Genomic DNA, 14,566 nt, shown 5'->3' with positions numbered 1-14,566 from the left:
TTAAAGGCGAACTGGTCTCGGGGCTGTGCGCCATTGCGCCGTCGTCTTTAGCGCGGTTCCAGCAGCCTAGCAACTAGTCCATCCTCTCCCCGACATTCGTGCGACCCCCGTCTCTTGCTCCTTCCGACTGGAAAAGCATCCACTTTCTCGCACGTCGTCGACACAATAGAAATAACCGCCTGTCAGTCTTTTAGCGCTTATAAATTGATGGCGCCTGCTGATCCGGCAACCTGCACAACAAGTGCTGCACTCAACAACAAAATATACAGTTTAGTTCTCAGTTTGTAAGCATTTTATACGAAAGCTCAAGCGGCAAATTACAGCAGGGGTATCAGAGCTATATTACTGACATACGCTAACCGCTCTAATGCTGTTTAAACTAGGAAAACTTAACCTACGATTCATGATTTCTATAGTGATCATTCTTGGCAAAAACAGTGTGTAATTAATGGACATCTTAATAAGATAATTAACCTACTGCCGTTTTATGTGGAAGTTGCTTCAGTGTGTCCTCCGTCATATCTGTATTACTGAACGGTTAAGCCGGGGGACGGTCGCAATTGAAGGCTGCCTATCAACCGGCTCCGAGGGGCAACTTCATATGATTACTGACCGGATTTAAAAATTTAAAATACTGTCATAATTTACTCATCAAGAGCTACACTCTTCCGTTAACGATTTTACGCAGTAAGACAAGTATTGCACTAGAAACTGTGTTTTATTTATTTATTTTATTATCCATCTTTAGGCATTAAAAATGCAATTGATGTCGTCATTTGTGTACATATACAGTATACATAACTAACAGAAATGGTGTAACATATTGTAGATCATTATTGTCTAATAAGACACAAAAATTGTCCTTGATGCTGCACAAGGTATTTGCATTATATTTACATGTATAAGTTTAATCTAAGTGAAACTATATTAGTACCGGTACTTAAGATCATCTTTAGTGCACATTATAAACTCCTCTATTGCATAAAAAGCTTTTTCTCTAAGCCATTTCTTTGTGACGCTTTTAAACTCATTCAGTGACACATTATGTGCTTCTATTGGCAACATGTTAAATGGTTTTACTCCCATGTACCTGTAACTATCTTGAGTTTTCTGTAGTCTGGCAACTGGGATGTCAATTTGCTGTTTAATACGCGTGTCATGGTGATGGATAGATTGTCGTAGTTTGTGACTGTGTTGGTTTTCTTTCGTGTGTATCAGACAACTTAGTATAGAGAGAGCTGCAACTGTTAGTATGTTTCACAGTGCGAAAATTACCCAAACTGTATTCATCTAGTATTTGTGAATGAGGGCGCTCAGCGACTTCCAGCAAACTTCGTATATTATTTCAAACCTATACAAAAGCTGTTTCTCGCTGAAAGTCCCCACAAAATGATGAAAGGAAAGAAAGTCTACCGCTTACCACTTGTTCGTTTTCATGCAGTAAAACTTCTGCATTCAGGACGATGTTTTAATTTATTACTTCTTTACTAATAACTCTACCCGCAACGTATTTTACAGACAGTATCCATAAATATTATTGAATGCACCTGCAAAATTATATCACTACAAGATACATAATTCGAAGATGTGGCTTTTATACACGGGAGCTCCATTCTTTAGATAATAGGTGTGTGTGTTTAGTGGTATAACAGAGATCAGAAAAATCTACAGGCATAAAGTCTGCCAAAAGTGCACAAGTATTTTACTGCAATTCTATATATATTCCACCATAATTTCGGGAATACATATGTAGAGCGGACTACAGCTCTCACAGAAGCTCGTTTTGGAATGCTGTCATTGTAATGAAAGTCCTTCAATGTATACTGAATCTTTGATGACTGAGCTCCGTTTCAAAATGCTACTGAAAGGACTAGACAGATTTTTTTTATCAGTTTTCCGTGAACATGTGTTAATTACGTTGAAGTTTCAGTTTAACGTTGCAAACGAGTACACAAAACATTGGCGTAATTACGCAATTTGATATCCACAAGTAAAGTAGAGCAAAGTCTTAACAAGGGAAAATCAGTAGGCCTAATACGAGTGTTTGACGAATGTGCAAAGCAATAAAAATATTGTAAAGAGACGTTTCTTTTCTCTGAAGGAATGAAGAGGAGTTAGCAGTAACTCTGATAGACGAAACGTTAGAGCTGAATTGTTAATAGAAAGGGAAGTCATCAGAAACAAAATGATAACTTGAATAGCGAAAGATCAGCAAAGGGAATCAGCTGTAGGTTTATCAAACACACCATCCAGACTTCAAGAAAGAAAGCAACGAGAAGCTTCGAGTCGCTCTGGTCCATGCCCAATACAACAAACAAAAGTTACGAAATACTACACATGTTATAAAGTATATAACGTAAAACTTAAAGGCATTCAGAAATGAAACTGCTTTTGTCTCCGCTGGAATTGCACAGTTCTGGAATTTTTCACTAGTATTTCAGCAGCAAAATACCTTCTCAGAATTTTAGAGTTACAAAAAATTCTCCCGTGTGGGCTTCGTATGGGACACTAAATTCCCTTATGTAATTTTTTCATGTAATTTACCTTGTTCGTGGCACTCTTTTGCCAAACTTACGTCACTGTTAAGCCTATATCTCACTGGTGAATATAGCGAACTATGCACTTGTCTTATGACTTGTTTATCGTCATCATATTACTTAATATTGGAAAACACATTTAAATCTGAATTCGCCTTATTTAAACTGCAAGTAATAAAAAATATATGTTTCTCAACAACACTTTGAAGTTTGAAGAGGTGCGACAAGAATGAACGATGTTTATTTAAACGAGCCAAGAGTAATTGGTAACGACAGTTACGAGTAAACAGCCGGACGTGAATCGTCAACAGCCAACACGACATCAGCTCTTTGTTGGAGAAATATGATTTAGATTAAAGTAATTAGGTCTGATTAAACTTCTAAGGGAGTTAAACAGCTACGTGTTTATTTGGAAGGATGGGGAGAAAATATCGGTGACTAGAATGCATCAAAAACAATTCGATTAAAGGCATAAGTTGGAACTGACAGTTAAAGCTGTAACGATTTTTTCAAAAATTGTTAAGAGTAACGAGAAGCTTTCGACTAAAGCAAAAGAAATAACTAAATACGATTTTGTCAGAGATTAGCCTTTTTGTGGAATAATGTATGTTAGTGTTCTATCTTTAACATTTTGAATATTTTTAAGTGTTTTAACAATCTCTGTAGTATTTACATTCAATAAATTCATTAATCATACAATAATTTCCATTAAACTCAGTATTGTAAGTTTTCTTGTTACCGCATTGTGTATGTCCTTCCCCTATTAAAATAGCAGCTGACTGGGGTAAAAACTGGCGTCCCACATCGGGATGTCGTAGAAATTTGCAGTCCTAGCAATGTTTGACGTACAAAGAGTCGTCCTACCTCTGTTAATTTCAAATAAAAAATGGCACATTTTCGAAAGTGTTACTCCTGTGGTGGAGAAAGAGTAACGTTCAGTTTAATATTTCTATCTAACATTTGCAAGCAATAATCTCTAAAGGTTAGCTGCATTTTCATTTCATCGGTGCGTTTGCATTTAAAAAAAACTCTACCACTCCGCAAAAATTTATTATTGGTCCAGCATTCAGGAATCGGTGCATTTTTGAAATAACTTTTTTAACAGCTCTACGAAACCAAAGTAGTAAAGCGTGCCGTTGCATTCTTTGTGACTGTCTGTTATGAGAAATTCGGTTATCTTTTATTTCGTTCTCCTTTTTTGAAACATGGGTAAGTAGTGTAACAAATATTTCATTGCATGCGTCTCTTGTGGGTCTGTGGTGAGAGTTGATGAACACGTAGTTGCTTTTGCATTTCAAATATTCTTCAGTCATGAAGACGAGTATCAAGGAAATTTTGCAGGAAAAATAAAAACTACCTAACTATCTTGCAGATAATATGGCGTACAATGGAGGAAAATTTGTATAACATACTTCAAATTGAGACACACGTATCATCATAGAAATCTTCCAGTTTCATTTAATTTGTTCTGCGCACATTTCTAATTACCCTCAATTAGCTTATTTATGTTTTCCCGTTTTTGGCTTATTACAATCTTGCCTGATTATCTACTTGCTTGTAGACATGCCTATAAATGAAGTCTCTCGATGCTGACAATATAACTGAATTAAATCTACTTTTTAGTAACATCTGAGGAAGTAACCCTACAGAATATCCTGCAAATGTCTACGCCAATTCGACAGAATTAGTCGCGATTTCAACAAAGTGCAGTCCTCAAATGACGATCAGACACTCAGAATCGCGTAGCTACTGCTTCCGACGCAAGTGTATAATATCCTTTCGAAACGAGACTCTTCGCGTTCACGGGGCAATGAAGAACATAAAGAGTCTTTAGCGAGCAGACCAACTTCTCAGACAGTTTATATAAATAATGAGATGGATTCACTTAAATAAACTGAGAATGTAAGTGTAATCGGAAGCCAAGGGAACTGAATGTTACTGAAGCTGTCTCTCGACTACAATGTGCTGGTAGAAGCTATCATTCGCATTCATGTTCGTTGAAACGTCAAGACTCCACACGTACTGCATATAACACATGGAAAGCATTAGGAGAACTTCACAATAATGGCTGCTTTACTCAAAAATTGCGAGAAACGCAAGATGTGTTTATTATTTGGTTCCGGACGGTGGTAAAGAAGCACAAATAATTCGTGATCGATACAACAAGAAGTTACTATGTGAGATATGTAACTATACTCAGTGTAAGACGGATAGCAGAAAGACAGCTCTGTGTAGCATGAGAAACTGCGTCTGTAGTAAGATGTGATCCTTATCTTACAATCTAGGATGTCGACAACGTGACAAACCATCCATTTCGAATGGTATCTCCCCGTATACGTTGCAGACTAGATGGCTTATTTTATATTGGTGCAGCACTAAATTTTCTCATCTGACCAGCAACATAGTGTTAGAATTGGCGTAAGAAACATATTGGCTAATGACCAAAACGTTAACACAATCCACGACAAAAAATCATATTTAAAAAAAAATCAAATTACCACAGATGGTGGTCTGTATAACGAAATAACCAACACTGAAGATAGTTCCTGCGGTCAGACTGAGTACAAATGTTTTACGTCTGTGCTGCACAATGTAAGTCATCAGCGGCCGGATGTACGCTTACTTATGGCTACATAATGGAACTCCTCGCTGAATTAGATTTCGAAAGGCAAGTCAGAGAGTGGTTTGGAGCTTCTCATACGTGCAGTGGAAATGTAATACGGGTTCCTCATCTCATTCGTCGTTTAGTAGGCAAAAAATCGACATGAATTACGCTGCATTTGTTTCAGTCAATTTACGAGAAAATCTGAGAAAATGGCATTACCGCAACATTGTGCGATATTTTGACGATATCAAAGCTACACCATAGCAACTAATTTCACTGTCGTGTTATTCTCTAACAGCGCCTCGGTGCTGAACTGTCAACACTACGCTGACAATATACTGGTTTGCGCAGCTCACATGTCAGCCTTGTCCATAGTGCTGATTAAAACTAGCGCCCATGAAATAAAGGGCCGTAGGTTCGAATCGTCTTTTAAGGCAGAGTGTCGACCTCAATCTTCATTTCCTGCTTACTGTTCTGGCCAAAAAGGCTGTCTATTATGTCAACGGTTAGCAGTGTGAATGAAAAAAGGAAGTCTGTACACCAGGAGGCAGGGAGTCGCCGCATGTACATACAACAGAATCCACGCAAACCGTTTTCACACACGACTTTTAACTCCCTGCACCTCGCAATTCTCTCGACCGTGTAGAGTACGTGAGAAGAAAACCCGTCGGTAATTAACGACGTACAAAATGGAACGTACAGTGAAACAAGCCAACAGTTTCCTCTTTGCAATTATATTGCAACATGCCAACGCTGGTGAACGCACTTTATTACATTTATTAGCTCCTGCTGAAACGGTTTTGAACTTCTGTTTATTGAGAAAGTGGCGCATGCACAAATTATGAAGCATACTGTACAGTAGCGACACCTAGTGCGCCGTACATCTCACGACTTTTACTCGTGGTAACAGTTTTGGACCAAACATCTATATCTGTTGGAAACAGATGCGGGCCAAATATAAATGTCACGAGTCACACTCTCTGGAACCGATGTAGGGCCAAGCATAAACATCACGAATCTAATCTAAGCAACAAACACATGGCAGTTTCAATCGTAGTTTAGTTCTTACTACTAGGGTGCGAGAGGTGGTCGCAACGGTCGCAGGCTCGAATGCTGCCTCGGGCATGGATGTGTGCGATGTCCTTAGGTTAGTTAGGTTTAAGTAGTTCTAAGTCTAGGGGACTGATGACCTCAGATGTTAAGTCCCATAGTGCTCAGAGCCATTTGAACCATTGTTGGTCGCAATTCGTTATATCTGCGTCACAAAGAAAAAGTGCTAGTGGTTTTATACTTCCGTTTCCGATGAAAACCTTAATAAAACCTTATACAATGTCAAGTGAAGGGCGTTTACATGAAAGTGGTGAGGAAGACGCCATTGACAGCGACGTGATTGTTCAAAAGAGCAAGAGTGCAAAGCGGATAATTATAGACGATGATAGTCAAGAGGAAAATGTAATACCTAAATATGTATTACGGGTTTGGCAGGAAGCGAAAAAGGCACCAGCCATTTCGAAACATTCTGAGACTCGTGGCATAAAAGTATCTGTTTAATATAATGTAAGTGAACGCCCAAAATTATTAGGATTGTGTTCTATTGTGTTTGATGACTAACTGAAAATATTTGCTATGAAAACAAAATCTGTTCGCACATTAGATAATAGACAACGAAGGGACACCCTGTTACTTTCGACGAAATAAACGTCTACTATGCACCATGCAGTTTGATGGCTGAAGTCAGAAAATCGAATATCCAAACGTATTTGTCTAAAAGATCAGTAGCAGAAACGGCAGTACTTCAAAAAGTAATGGCGCTTAAAAGATTTGGACTAATTTGGAGATTATCATATTTTTGGAATGATGAAACCGCCTACAGCAACGACAAGCTTCGAAGGATAAGCTTTAAAATGAAAAATTTAAAGACGCTTACACATCAGATGAAAATGTTAATATAGACGAGTTGGGGTGGGGTTGTTTGGGAGTCACCGGTCTCATCGGATTAGGGAAGGACGGGGAAGGAAGTCGGCCGTGCCCTTGCAAAGGAACCATCCCGCCATTTGCCTGGAGTCAAATCAGGATGGCCGGACGCGGGGTTGAACCGTCGTCCTCCCGAATGCGAGTCCGGTATGATAGCCACTGCGCCACCTTATAGACGAGTCATTAATGAAGCAAGAAGGGCGTTTAGCATATGAACAATTTAATCCATTGAGAACGGAGAGATCTGGTTTAAAAATTTAGAAACTATGTGAGGCAAGCGTGAGTGATTGTTGCGGTTTCAAAATATACGCTGGCCAAGACAAAAGTGATCGGAATGATACTGTATCAGAGAATGTTATCATGAACTCGTCAAAATCAGTACTGAATAAGTGGTATATTATGTTTGTTGGCAACTGGTACTCCTCCCTCAAACTCTTTTAGAAAATTACACCATGAAAACACAGGTAAAATATACCAAACAATAGTTTAAAAAATTAGAATAATTTGTCGGTTTTGAGATGTACAGACATGCGTGGCCTATATATGACATTAAAAAAACATGAAAATGTAGGCAAACATGAAGCCAAAATGCATCCTGGGATACAGCAATGGAATTGGTGGAAGCTATCGAGAAGATCAGATGTTAGCCTGTTTCCCACTCACGAGGAAATTCCTAAGAGGATGGCAAGGATATTTTTTATGTCGGATACGGCTCTTCCCGATACGTGACATTATGTAGAAAACTAGACATGGGCAAAGAAATGAAGCAATTGTTTATTACCAAATAAACATAGCAAAATAATTTTTAAAAGTCTCCATTACCATACGAAAAGCGTGGAAAACCTACACAACGTGAAACACCTCTTCCACTCAACGCTCAATAATGGGTCCATTTCCCAAAACATATCGATCTTACGCCTAAAATAAGAGAAAAGCACTCAGCAAGAATGCGCCAAGTATGCACTAAGCACGAAGCGAAAAGACGCGGGCATGCACGGAGTGTAAAGTGGATTTACATCCATCTCAGTGCTTCCGAAATTACGATACTATGCAGGACCATTAATTTTTAGAGTTGTCGGTGTTTTGCTTTTAGAAATTCGTCTAAGTCACATCTGAAGACGCCTAACAAGACTGTAGTTTCTATTTAAATACTGTTTACGTACGGGATAATTCCAATCCTAACGGTGTTATGATAGAGGATGGGAATCACCAACAACCGATTCGTTATCAAAAACTTCAATGAAACGTAGAAGAACGATGCAATGGAACAAGTCGTAATAGCACGCAGACACAAAGACAAAGAGAGCAATGTCAGAGATATAACATCAAAGATGAACGATAGTCTCCTAGTGGTCGAAGGTCGCCTCATGTACAAAATTTACATTTATGTTCTTAAGTCTTGTTTGGGTATTTGAAAGTACACGATAGTAGAAGCAAAAATGTCTCAGTAAACATAGGGTCCAAAATGCATACCTTAAGAACTACGAGCATTTTTTTTAATCCTCGACACTGTGAAGCAAATCTCTTCTACTGCAAGCTCTCTGTTTTCCATATTTTGGGAAGTGATAATATGGACTTTCAACTGTATGGGTTTACACTGTTAATTACGATACACTCTAGTCAAGTAATCATGAGCTGTCAAACGCATACCTTACGAGCTGTGAGCAATTATTGATCTTCGATACTGTGACAAAAATCTGATCTACTGCAATCTCTTTGCTTTGCATATCTTGGGAAGTGGTAGTATGGACCAAAAGAAGAAAAAATGACCAGTAAACATGTGCTCTAAAACGCATGTCTTGAAAGTTATGAGTACTTATTCATAAGTAGGGTTGTGTCTCAAAGTAGCAAAGATGAACAAGTGCTTATAGCTCTTAAGGCAAGCATTTAAGAACTCTTTATTACTGAACACTTTTTTCTTGTTTCGCTCCATATTGCGACATCTCAAAATATGGAAAGCAAAAAGCTTTCAGTAGAAAAGCTTTTTACACAGTATCGAAGATCAGGAACTGTTTATAGCTCTAAAGACATGCGTTTTAGAGCCCATGTTTAGTTGACTTTCTAATTTCAAATGATCATTCCTGTCATATCCGTGAATATTGAGCATTCGTACACTATCTGGAACACCACACCATATATATATATATATATATATATATAAGACGATTTAAATTAGCGTTGAACGTCCACAAGAGCAGTATATCTACACAACACGCTGGGTGGTTTCGGGTACGTCGTTTCCTAACACATGGGCACGGATTTCGCCAAACAGAGGTATGGCACAGTTGCTGCGCAGTAGTCTAATAAGATGGTCCATAGACCATCATGTCTGCTAAACCTTTATATACGATACTTACATTTTATATAAATACTACGAAGAAACTTGTTTTGTTTATTACTTGGCAAGATAGTTTTATTCGGTGTGACTAGAATATCGTGCGTACTCAGGTATGCCTCTGCGTCTTTCTAGCTTGAATGAATTTCTAATACAGTGCTATCTAATTCTGACTTTTTTTGTACATGGTACCTCTGTGTTCTGCAGGTCTCAAGATGGTCGTTGACGTATTAGTAATCTCGTATAAAAGTTTGCGAACCGTAACCTATGTATAAAACAGTTACATATTTTTTAGTTGAACAATTAATTTTGTAATAACCGTTCGCAGGTTGCAGCTATCGTTAGATTATGATATTCCATAAAGCTACAGCTCTCTTCCCCAAATTTCCCGGCATTATGGAAAGACAGAAAGGGAAAGTCATTCGGTAATTGTCATTGATGAAGCAAAAATACGATTACTTCAGCAGAAGATACGAGGGAATTAATATTGCTAGTTGGAGATGTATTGAACCCGAAACGTTACGGGGCAATTAAAGTGATATATCACGTAATGTGTGAGTGATTGGTTTGTCGTCATTTCTGCTCCTACAGTATATCTCATGCAACCGCTCGCTACTGTACCTCTCGCATTCCGTAGCGGGTTGGGGCAACGGGTCGGCTACGGTGTTACTGGTATTCTGGGATGCGGTTTAGCGAATACTCGGCGCTGCTGCTCCGTAAGCAGTGGCAGCAGGCCGCAATGGAACAGCCGAGTCAGCAGAAATCCTGCGGTGTGCCGCAACCGTACGCCGCCCGCTGGAAAACGGGCAAAACGCCCACGGCGAAGCGCAGCGGCTGCAGGGGACCCTGTGCTGCGCCGTGGGACTACAGCACGCAAGTTGCGCAGCAAAGCCACCCGGGGAATGTTCGAAACAACACCACCACCTCTCGACTCTACACTTCGCAATCCAACTTACAGTGTGTGGTGGAGAGCACTGCACACTTCATGTACAACTACCAGACACCCCCTCCCCATCATGCATCCAGTAGCGTATGGTGCTCTACAACGCCGATTTTCGCTAATTCTTCAAGTGAGCTGTGATCTCCATAATTTTAGCGTCTTTTAACGAGATAGATGTAGGAGGCGATGCTGAGCGAATCGATTAGGCAATGAGACTAAAAGTAGCATATGAATTCAGCTATTTGTGTAGCAAAATAGCTAATGAAGACCAAAGTGAAAATGGTTCAATTTGCAGACTGACAATAGCGGAAAAACATTTCCAAATATAGAGGAATTTATTGACATTCAATATAAATTATTATCTGAAAGTATTGGTCTGCTGTGTAGCGAAGTGGATCGTGGACGAGAAGCAATCACACAAGTAGGGAAACAGAAGAATACTTAAGATTAGATTGGTGGACAGAATAACTAATGAAGACGCACTGAACTGGGGAGAAAATAAATTTACGGCAAAACTTGCCTGAAACAAACGATAGGTTGTTACTACACATCCTGAAATATCAAGGAGTAATCAATTTGGTAATGGAGGGAAGTATAGCGTTTCTAAATTATAGTCACAAATGCAGCAGTTTCAAATGCTTGTAACAGTTCTTGTCAGATGAAGAGCATGGAGAACTATATCAAATGATTCTTTGGACTGAAGACCACAACAACAACATGCAGGAGGACTTTTCTAGGAACATGCGCAGCCGGAATTTTTAACAGTAAACCACATCGCGAAACACTCCGCTCCTCTTACAGTGTGGAGACTGTAGTATCATATAATATCATATCATTGGGTTCAAAGCAGTAGCTCCATATGTTTTGTTTCCGAGACATTTAGATCTTAGGACTATTGTCTAAATATTCCGACGGTCATTGCTCAGCATCATCCACATATCGCTGTGATTGTGTATTACCCGTTTTAGTGCAACCACCTTGAACTAGAGGTTTGGCCTAAATGCCAAAATGCCCACGAAGCAGGGCAGCCTAGACACTCACAAGCCTCACACTAAAAAGAAACTGAGAAAGGACACTGATGTCCCACATGTTGAAGGAAGGGTAGAGAGATTCTACCAGAACTTCACCCACACAACAGTAGTGTCAACCTTACAAGACACTACACCATGATGCGAGAGGGCCTAAATGCCAATGCAATTTACTCTGTACGGTCTTACTGCGAAACTCGCATGGTCGTGCGCTTTTGTGAGTGGTCCGCTCCTGCGACAGATCTGAGGGCAGCAGATCCAACATAAATGTTCACACCACAGCCCATCAGAATACCAATTATTTGTAATGTTCACTAAAGAATTTATATACCTAAATCTGTCCAACAATCGTTCTTTAATCAAGCAAGCTCTTGGAATTCCACAGAGTTATTGGGAAGTCGCCTCCACACAAGTAAAACGAACTATCCTACGACTGAACGGGGGTCGCACGAAGAAAAAACTTGGCTTTGCCTATTAGGAGGAAAGATTCGGTACTTCCTGACACAGTTCAACAAAATTCAGCAAAACTGTCCCTCTGTTTACTTGACGTAAATAATTTGTTGGAAGATGAGTGCCCTAGAGATCTAATAATTAAGATTTTGACGCAGTTTAAAAAATAAAATTGATCTTTTAAGTGATACCTTGCGGCATTGGTTCTTGCCTTATGAAAATTCTTTTACTACTTTCTCGGCAGCGAAACTATTTTTGATGTCAATTTGTAAACGCTCTGTTATGAAGTACATGATTTGACAGACAGTGAAACATTATTTCCTCGGCCAAATACTGCCATGAAATTCTTTTAATAGCACATTTTGTAACGCCACCATCACTACCCCCGTATTTGAGCGTTCGAGTATTATTTGTTTGTCCTCGATAAGATAACCAGTGAACACATAAATCTCAGGAAGTAAGGTTCCTTGTAACATTTACGGACAGCAATGCATTGATTTATCTTATCGTAAGTGCTCCTGAGATCCAATAGCGAGGAGGATAAGATACGCAAGAAACGGTACAAATGCCATGTTACTCCCTCCTCTCAGACCTACAGTAGGTAGCTCTGATGTCGATCATGCACATTACCGCATATATCATAATGCTTCTTCTTTTACCGTTCAAATGTCACACTCCTGTTCGTATTGATCAAGGCCTTTGATAATTCAGTAGACAGAATTCACGCCGCATGTCATCTTCAGAGTCTCGTAGGATGGTGTCCACAAAGTCTAAAGCAGCGTCATATTTCAACGCTTCCCTTTTTCGGATCCACCCACGCCTTCGTTTGCATTTCGGGAGACAGTTGACGTTAAAATCTTAACTAAAGCTGTCTAAAGCACGGGTGAGGTAATCAGTAGGGGGTGAAAGCGAGCAGACACCGATCATCTGACACACATGAGTACCGAGTTGTTTTCGGCGCAATGAGGGCTAATACAGATAGAAGTGACTAAGTCGTAAGAGACATGAGCGACACATTTTTTTGTTACTGTTACTGACAAAATCGTCTGAGCTGTAAGCATTCCTTAACTCCCGTGTGTCCTCTGTTGTTAGACAGAGACACGGTATTACAGACCATGTCAATATTTGTTATAGTTACGTATAAACAAGGTTGTAAATAAACTATGATTTAGATTATCTAGTCTTATTCCATTTTCCCACGAGTGTAGGAGAAAACTACTACGGTATGCTTCAGTTTTGCATCACAGTGCTACTTGTTCTGAACAGACAACATAAAACAGCAGTCATACGTGTGAAAATACTGTTTCAGTGTACTGAACGGAATAGTAAACAAATCTCTACAAAACAGTGTGCGTTGTTTACGTTAAGCTTCTATCCAGATCCGAGCGCGTTATCTGAGACGCGCCACGCGATATTACCGCCGGGAAGGGGGACACTAAATTCCGCAGTTTAGCTATACGAAAAGACTTACTGGTTAAACCTTGGTGTAAACAGTCACAATACAAATGCACCACTAAATTCTTATACAGGATGAATCAATGTTGTGCTTACCATTTCAGGCGAAATTTCCTTTCCCGGAAGATGATTCTGCGACAGTAGTTGAAGCGTAGAGCACATATCCATGAAGCTTAAAAAGCCTTCTGCGCCTTTTCTTTTTCCTCTCCACTTTCAAAAATTTTTCACGGCTTTCAAGTGATGGCTAAATATATAATAGTAAAATATCACACACCAATATACCGACAGATTGGATGTACGTTTAATGACATAAGCTCGTCACTCGCTACACCAAAACAAAACATCCACGATGAAAGAAACGGAGAAAACAAACACTGGGAAACGGAAGAGTGGTAATGGGAGAAGCGGTTTCACGGAACATGAAAACACGGAAGCAGAAAAAACAAAAATGTTGTTGACACGTCGTAGTTTTCGCCTGGCGAGAGGAAAGATCGTCGCGGCGTAGGCGGTCAGCGGGAGGTGTGCCTACGTAAGACGTCGCACGGTGTCATCGTCCTGGTCATCACTGCTCGGCGTCGACGGCCACAGCGCCGGAGGCAGTCCAAAAGCTGGCGGCGGCAGCAGCGGCGTCGCGGCGGCGGCCGAGCGTCGACGAGACAGGCCACAAGCTCTCCCACTCTCTCCCTCCGACCGTGCACGAGCGCTGCTCGCAAGCGACTGCTTTGGTCGGCCGGCACAGTCACAGACTCGGCCGCCTGCGGCCCCCACCTCGCGCGCAAAGATCGTGGCTCGCGCAGACATGCCACACACACGCACACATTCGGAGCCGCGGGGGCGCGCGCGGTAAAACAGCTGATCGCCGGCGCTGGGCAGCCAGCGGCGTGCATAAGGGGTGGCTGGCTGCTGCTGCTGCGACGCCGGCGCGGACCGCCGCGGGAGGGGTGGACCGACGTAGAGGTGGGGCGGGGAGGAGTGGGGAGGGCCGGAGGGGTTGCACGCTGCGCAGTCGTCGGGTGGCGCTCTTGATGCGCGGTCGGCGCAGTAGTGTTGTTGCCTGCGTCCAAGCCGCAGTCGGCATCAATCTGACAATATCTGAACTGCTCTGCTGTTTCCACGTAGATACCTCTGAATTTAATTTTACTCTCTCTAATTGCGAAATGGAAACTTTCACTTCTTAAAATATTCCGTGCTATTCTGCCTTGCCCGAATGAATTTCTTAGTGAAATCCCGTCCCGTTCTGCG

General features: G+C 40.7%; 1 long non-coding RNA gene across 1 annotated transcript in view; it reads right to left on the bottom strand.

Moving 5' to 3' along the window:
* LOC124615699 overlaps window positions 1–14,029 on the bottom strand; it is a 1,055,233-nt gene extending 1,041,204 nt beyond the window's left edge. Inside the window, exon 1 of the long non-coding RNA XR_006979806.1 lies at window positions 13,421–14,029. This is a non-coding gene — a long non-coding RNA (uncharacterized LOC124615699). The remainder of the gene's footprint in view (window positions 1–13,420) is intronic.
* Window positions 14,030–14,566: the final 537 nt, after the last annotated feature.

The sequence above is a fragment of the Schistocerca americana genome, chromosome 5 (genome assembly GCF_021461395.2).
Source record: "Schistocerca americana isolate TAMUIC-IGC-003095 chromosome 5, iqSchAmer2.1, whole genome shotgun sequence".
NCBI lineage: Eukaryota > Metazoa > Arthropoda > Insecta > Orthoptera > Acrididae > Schistocerca > Schistocerca americana.
The sequence above is the reverse complement of the archived record's forward strand: the minus strand, read 5'-3'. Positions and strand labels throughout refer to the sequence as shown.